This window comes from Acyrthosiphon pisum, chromosome A2 (genome assembly GCF_005508785.2).
Source record: "Acyrthosiphon pisum isolate AL4f chromosome A2, pea_aphid_22Mar2018_4r6ur, whole genome shotgun sequence".
In the NCBI taxonomy this organism is placed as follows: Eukaryota; Metazoa; Arthropoda; class Insecta; order Hemiptera; family Aphididae; genus Acyrthosiphon; species Acyrthosiphon pisum.
The window spans coordinates 109,089,077-109,098,167 of NC_042495.1; positions in this window are offsets into that span (position 1 = coordinate 109,089,077).

Below are 9,091 nucleotides of genomic sequence, written 5' to 3' on the forward strand. Positions count from 1 at the left end.
GGTTATAAATATATATCGATAAGCATCAAGCAACTAAGCTGTAACTCTTTTTATCAGTTTAAATGTAAATAATTATTATACTAGTAGGTAGTATTATTCTTATTTACTGTATTTTTCATGTATATGATACTCGTAGTAACATAAAAAAAATGTTAAATAGAAAATTGATAGGGGGGCACGTGCCCCTGTACCCTTCCCCTGAATCCGCCACTGCCTACGGTTACCCAAACAAAATTAACGAAAATTACTCAAATAATAACGTTTGGAAATTATCCGAATAATTATTTATTCGATTAATAATGTTTGAAAATTATCCGAATAATTTTTTATTCGAATAATAACGTTTGGAAATTATTCGAATAAAATATCATCTAAATAATCATCTAAATAAAATTTCATTCGAATAACGCCCTACTCTGCCCATAGGCCACCAAGGCACTGGCCTAGGGCGCAATATTTTTTGGGGCGCAATTTTTTAGTTAATTTTTACTTTTTAGTTTTTCATAATTTCATAATTCTATTTACCTAAATTTATATTTTATATTATTTTTTTTCGTATACAACTTGCATGAAACTGGAGAATGGCTCACGTAGTCACGTCGCAGTAACGTTTTAATTTCTCTTAGCTATAATAACCTTGCCGTTTGAGTTTAATCGGAGGGCTGTAAAACACAGGAAAATAATGCACTGGAACATAATTTTCAGGAATAATAAATACAGGGAAGATATTTTAAGGAATGGCTAAATATAAATATGGCTGTGTCTATATTACTGTACGTGTTTCAGATTTTGTGGTCGTTCATTTGTTCATTGCGTCGTTGTCGTTGTCTTCAGTTTCCATATTTGTTTATGTGTACACACCATAATAATATACATTTATTTAATAAACTATTCTTGTATATTATTTTACTTCTTTTGTTTTGTTCATGGTAGCTAAACCTTTATCCTTTATCCTCAGGTATATGCTGGGCAGCAGAGAAATTGTCTATCGACGTGTACTACACGATAATTGTAACGATAATGTATTTATGTATTTTGTGTTCAATTATATAGGTGATTTGGTAGAACAATTACACTGCAAGGTGTTAATGTAACGGTACTGTTTGTTTTTACTTAATTAATACACAATATATTTAATATATTTTAGTACAATGTACAATAATACATTATAGCTGTTTGATGCTTTGTATGGGTTACTGTATAGGTTACTGTCTATTATATAAAATGAGTTTATTGGTTATTTTATTAGTTTAATTCTACAGGCTTACCATGAGTGTATTATATTGCATACATTGTTTCATTTTCATTTAATGTTCTATACACTAAAATGTACAGTGATGTTCTCATCAATTTGTTGAGGGTATATAGTATATACTATATACAGTATACTTAGCCCAATTTTGACAATTCCAATGAACAAGTTTAGTCTGTTAAAAAATAGGTTTTCCATAAATACTACATTGTCTATTACAGTATTACCTATATTAAGTTCTAGAATTTGAACTTGGTATGATAATACCGAGGAGGGGCTTAAATGATTTTTTCAATAAAAACTTGAACCACTCACTACAAAAACAATAACTTTTTTGTTTTTTGCAAATTTATGAAGGCTTGAGTATACAGTATACACAGTACACCCATGATTTTATAAAAAAAATCTTGAGAGTATACCCTATGGGAACACTACTGAAAATAATAAATAATTTTTACTCGATGTAGGTAATTTATCACAGCTAACAATAACTTTTCACCGGGGCTTAGAGGGTGCCAATTTTTTTTTGCACCGGGGCGCAAAGTGTTTAAATGCGGCACTGTATTATCCTCGGTTTCTTGTCCTAATGTAGTGTCAAGAGTCGTGTAGATTACGATCCTTTGTCTGTTCATATTTGATGCATTCAATTATTATGCCTAATTTATTTATATAATGAATGATGCAGATACTTGGAAGTGTTTTCCATAATATTATTATATAATATTTTTTTTTATAAATTTGAAACTGCCGCAATGAAAATGTAAGCCAATCAGAGCATTTCAATACACATCATGCCACCAATTACCCGGTTATCTTGGTGGTTACCTATTTAATATATTATAATATTTATTATTATTTATTTATAGCACACACTAGCAACGCGGTGTCGGTGGCGTTGAAATGAACCAAACATATATTTGTTTACGTCGCAGCGACGAGAGTTCGAGACAATAGAATTTTACCGCCATTACTGATGTGTATGAACTGTGGAGACTTAATTAATCGTTTCATAAATTTCATTTTTTTTATTAATAATCGTTTCATTAATTCTTAAATTGGTTTAGGAAAAATTCAAACTATGTCGACCACTATCAAAGAATTTTTAATAGAAAGATCAATACCAGATGCCGACTATATAGCTCATGAAATGGGAGCTCAAAAGGTAAGAATTTCTTGTATTAAACATTAAATATTTAAACGAGCTCTGAAATATTGGTTAGTGATGTCTGATCCTCATGGGAAAAAAAGATGACCGACGAGCGTAGTTATTCATAACTTTACATTTTTTTATTTGTATATAATTATACATTCAGACACACCTAGTAGGTACCTATGTATAGTTGTAAATGTGAGTATAATGTGTCTTTACACCACAGCTATGGTTTACACATTTAGTTATCAAACTGGTTTAGCGGTTTTGCCTCAACACAATAATTAGGCAGTTTTTTTTACAGAATTCGTAGGTTTTTTGTACATAGAATTGTTGAAATATTTGTTTACAGAATCATATACTCGTGCAAATGAAACTAATAGTATAAACCCACCTTATAAAGGGCTTATATGCGATATGCCCAATATACACCAATACTGTGTGGTGGTGATTACCTATCTAAAATAAATAAAAATTTAAAATATATTATATTTAAGGAGTGCAGTGGCTTGCTACAAAAAGAAGACATTGGGTTTGTTTTTTTTGTGCCTTAGTGTATTTGTTTTTTTATTATGACAACTATACAAATTACAAAACTAAAAACGACTTAAAAGTGTGCTCACTGTTATTTTTAAAGTGTTCATAATTTTGCTATATCACCTGATTTGGTGTGTTTGGCCCAACAAAATAAGAACTATTTCTAATGTTATATAGACAAAAACGTTTTCTGTTAACTGTTATTTAATAAAATATAAAGATTGAGTGTGTTCAATACAATATTGGCTACCTTTTTAAAATTAACTATCCTTGGCATGCCCTAAACTTCCATTCAAATTTACACATCCTTCTCTTCCATCTACCAATACATTTCTATAATAGTCTCAGTGATCAAAATTATTTTGATGTGCCAGAACTTAGTACAGAAATATCCAAATTAATTCTCCATAGAGGTCATATATTTAATGAATTAATAGAAGCATTTAAGCACATTAATATTGATTCTTTTCGAATAGAATTTGAGTTAATTTTGCTAAATGGAAGTTCAGAAAATGCAGTAGACGTCGGAGGTGTTTTTAAAGATGTGTTGTCAGAGTTTTGGTCAAGCTTTTATGAAATGGTTACTACTGGATGCCACTGGAAAATCCCAGTTATCAAGCATGATTTTAAATTGGAAGAATGGCAAGCAATTGCTAAAATAATATTTATAGGTTGGAGAGATGTTAATTACCTACCAATAAGTTTAGCTTTACCTTTTATGGAGTATGTACTTTGTGGAAGTACTGCAAACACACAGGATTTAACAGTAGGTTTTTTAAACACTCCCTTTAAGATCAAAAGATTAACTAGAAACTGCTATTGAAGATATTACTAAAATTGACCAAGATGAGTTACTAGATATTCTCCAAGAATTTGACTGCCGACTAATGGTACATGAACAAAATATAAAAGCAGTTATTTCAGAAATTGCTCACAAAGAGGTTATTCAGCAACCGAAATATATTATTGATATAATATGGTCCGAAGAGTTGAAAGATAAAATAAACATATCGAAAAATAGTTTGCACGAAGAATACAAAAATAAATTACCAACACCAACAAATATATTGAAGAATCTATACTGTCCAGAAAAAGATGAAAATGAAATAAAGCGTAAAATCTTTGGGTTTTTGAAAAAATTTATTTGTGAAGCCGATCTAAAGCTCTGTACAAAGTTACTTCGCTTCATAACTGGAGCAGATATCATAACTTCTGGCATTAATATTAATTTTAATTCCATACAAGATTGTTTTTCCCGATCTCCAGTTGCTCACACATGTACTAATACTTTGGATTTGCCTTTAATGTATGATAGCTTCATCGATTTAAGATGTGAGCTTACATCAATTTTGTCATCCAATGTCTGGGTTATGGATGTAGCATAATTTTATAAAGAGCAATTATATATATATATATTTTTTTTTTCCAAAGTGATTGTTATTTTTTATTAATATTAACCATTCATAACATTACACACATAATTTAATTTATATCAGTTTTTTACTTTGGTCTAATTATATACCTATTATGATAAAATTATTTATTTATTTATTATTATAACACAACGGAATAGCAAAAGTAATAATACATAATATCGGAATATCAGGGTTTTTTTATCTGTGGAACCTTTTTTTATGTCCACTTTTGTCGTGGAACCCCTACTTTGTTTCAATCGTTTTATTACAATATTTTATACAAGAATTTGCAACGAAAATAATAATAATTATTTATATCAAAAAATATTCAGAATGAACCAAAAGTTTTTAAAATAGAAAAATTATTTCTGTTAACTGTTTATTGTACAAACATTTTTTACTGTAATTGACAACTATAATATTGTGTAGTATTAAAATATTATAACAAGACTTTCTGCCACTGGAACACAGTTTAAGAAACTGGAATCCATCTAAGTGGACTCTATCCTCCCATGATTATATAAATAATTAAATGACTGACGTCCGTAGATCATTATTACCATGACATTTCTAGTGCTTTTTTTGCCAGGTACAATTTATACACAAATATCAGTCTTGTAAAGTATTTGAGTAAATGTATTTAAATACTTTTATAATATTTAGAATTCTTTTTGAATTAAGTATTTTAAATACTGTATTGGACATATTTGTATTTGAAAATCAAATACTTTTCAAAATTCAAAAGAAATATTTTTTTTGAAAGATTTACCATATTATTTGTAGTATTTTTTTCACTCATAAATGGTATAAAAATGTCTTATAATACCTAGTTGAATGTAACGTTACAATTTAAATTAGAAATATATAATTAATTTTGGCAAACTGGATAGTAAAAATTAAAATAAAACAGTACCAATTTATAAAGTATTTAAATACACGTCAAGTAGTTGTATTTGTTCTTAAATACTATTTTTTAAAAGTATTTGAAATGATGTTAAATACTTTCATAATAGACATATTTGTATCTGTGTTTAAATACAATTTTAAAGGTTTTTTTTACAAGAGTGACAAATATAATATATTACCTATTTAATAATATTAAGAATAAAATAAAAATTATGTAAAGAATAATATATTAAATACATATATTATATATTTATATATCATATATTGGGTATTATCTACTCCAAGATTTCTTTTAATTTATTTCTTAACATAAGATAAACACCAATTATACTATAAGATTCATCAGGAATACAAATTCCTTCTTTTACTAGTATATAGAGCATAGTTCATAAATAGTTTGATCACATGTTACATTTGTTAAATCAATATGTTCATTTTTACAAAGTTGTAACTCATCTTCTTGAACAGTATGTAAAAAGTTAGTTGTATTAAATTGTTCAGGTACTTCAAACATAGTTATAGGTCTTCCATAACAACAGATACTATTTCTATATTTCCTAATTCTGTGTACATTCCACTCTAGAGCCATTTCATTAAGTTCTTTCTGGAAAATTTTATATAATATACTGTTAGGTATATACTTGGTGTACGTAACATAATATTAACTTATGTCTTAATTAATACGTATTACCTATACTGCCTTTAAACTTTAATTTTTTTTTTTTTTTTTAAAACGAAATTATGTCAATTTAAAATGGATTTAAATATTTTGTACATTTATTATTTTTTTAATTTAGTCTTAGGAACTAAATTGAAGTAGGACAATTTATTTTTATTTTATACTTTTATTTATAGTTAGCTACTTTTTGTTGAAAAATAAAAATAAAAGAGGACAGGTTCATTATGTTATGACTATAAATTTTAAATAATATATTAAAAGTAGTTATTATATCATACTGGACATTTGGAAGTAATGGGCAACTATATTCTTGTTTATGTGGGGATTCTCAAAGAATACAACTATTATTTAACTTGACATTTTTAATAGATAGAAAACCTTTGTTCATTAAGTAAAAATTACTTGTATTTTTTCTCCATAAAACAATATCTGATCAAGTTTTTATCAACAAATGATCCATCAAAGTATCCATCATCTTTTAATTGGCAGAATAGGTCCACCCAAAATCGACTAAAATGTTTCCTTAGAATACTCCACCATGACTCAATTCTTTGATTTAAAGGGCTTGTACCGTATAAGTATGGGGGTCTTCTAGAAGTGTTATTTCAAAAACTCCTGAAATTGTTCAATATGACGGTTTTCAGTACCTCTATCAAACCTTAAGGTAATTGGACATCCGCCTAATGTCTCTATTGTATCTAAATAAAAATTTCCTATGACTATGGGATCACTGCAGGAAGGTGCCGCTTCTAACCAAAGTAAGCATCTAGAAAACCCATCAATACACCCACTTATGGAAATTCCATAAGGTTTTAGCTTATCATAGCAATCTGTGTGCCATGTATGATTAGGGCCTGGATTAAAGTACAGACGTCTCCTTAATCTTTTACGACTTCTAATTTCGACACCTTCAGAATCAATTATTTTTAAAATACATCGAACAGTCTCTTGTCTAACAACAAATCCATTGCTAATACATTTTCTGTGCATCCACTTATAGCCATGAAGTTGATTTGAACCCTGGACACAAATCTCTAAATAATGTCTTAGAAAATGTATGGGTGTATAGTCAATGACTATACAAACCTGACTAGACAAACCTAGTTCCTTTAATCGTCTTTTCAAAGTACGAAGACTAATTTCTACGTCATGTTTCAACGACAAATTTGTTATTATTTCCTTATAAGTAAAACACATACGGAAATAATTTTCTATTAAATCACTTAAACTCATAATAAACCTTAAATAAACAAATAGACAACAACACAACCACGAACGAGTAAAAAATGGAAAAGTATTTATTTAATTAATTTTCAATGTTCAAATGACTCAATGGTTATAACTCATTACTCAATAGTGAATAATCAATATTATTATTTTCATTTGGATACCATGAACAAAACAAAAGAACTATAAGAAGTACAATAATATACAAACGGAAAAACGTTCTAACGGTGGCCAAAAGTCCGGAAAATCGTAATATAGGCAACGAAATCATACTAATAATAATAATGATTGATACTTGATAGTATGAACGACGTGCGATAAGCCACCGGAATTGTCAATCAGCTGACTACAGTAAATTCCAAAGACTCCAATGACTTTGTAAGCTCATTCCACAAATTCGTTAGATTAAATCGGTGACAAATTAATAGTGAACGGTTACTACAAAAAATTAACCGGTGGTAAAATATTCCACCATATATTCATTTGATAATAGCTATTCCCCTTCTACAACAAAATAATTATCATTTATTATGTTATCATTGTTTGTTAAATTAATATTGATAACATGTGCATTAATAGGGGAGGTAATATTGGGAGAGGGGATTATCAATTGTAACCGTCCATTGGAGATGGTCACAAAAAAGTGTGACCGGTTAGTAACCAAAGTGATCGGTTTGGTAAAACGAATTTCTTTTTTATCACCGATCCTAGTTTTAAGGGGAAATAGTCACCGATTACAAGTAACGAATTTCCGGATTATGTATTGAAAAAAAACGCAATATTTCGAGTTAATAAGTCGACATTTCGTGTTGTTAAGTCGATATTTTTAGTCGTTAAGTCGAAATTTCGACTTATTAACTCGAAATTTCTTGTTGTGAAGTCAAAATTTTGAGTGGTCAAGTCGAAATTTTGAGTTAACAAGTCGAATTTGTAAAAAATATTTTTTTCTATGTGGCACTACTACGCTTCCGTAATTTAGCCATGTGTAAATCTGTTCGTCTATGGTAAATAACGATTCCAAATAATAAAACATTTGCTCACATATTTCGTTTCATTTTGGTTGTTGAGCTATTTTCACAAAATTTAATGCCATATTTAATAAGCCACATAGTAACATTTCACCTGTCTACAAAATACAAATTTATTTATCAACTACCTTAGGATCATCATCTTCATCGTCAACAAAACGGTCTTATTATGACGCATATATTATATAAAAGTTACAAACATATTTAATTAAAAACCACATCGATTAGATTGTTAGTGGCAAAATAATTTTCGGAGATTTTCGAAAAAATTGGAAAAAAGTCACGTCATAAAATATCACCTCCATAGAAAATTCGCAACGGCTAGTCTGACGTTCAAATTAGTCTGTTGGTGGCAAAAGAATTTTCGGTGTTTTTTGACAAATTTGGAAAAAAATCACAAGTACGAAAATATTACCTCCATAGAAAATCAGCACATCAGAAGCACTAGCGTTATGCCAAAAGGGTAACGCTCGAATAACTCGAATAAAAATTTCACTGCCCAAGCGGAAAAGTCTGGATGCCCCATAAGATGTTTTCACATCAAAAAATCACAAGTCCGAAAATATTACCTCCAAAGAATATTCGCTCGGCACGAATTCCGATCTCGACCTACCCCCAAGGTTGACGCCCAGCCTGACGTCCAAATTAGTCTGTTAGTGGCAAAAGAATTTTCGGTGTTTTTCGAAAAATATGGAAAAAATTTTCACTGCCATGCGGAATGACGTGAACATGTTTTCACATCAATAAAATATAGGTAGGTATGTACTTTTGATTAAAAAAGTATAAATAAATTCAACCACGGTAGGTATTGGTAAGGCTCTACATAGAATGGGTATGCTATGCCACCATTTTGCGACTCATTTATCAATGATAAAATGATAAAATAAAGGGGGAGAA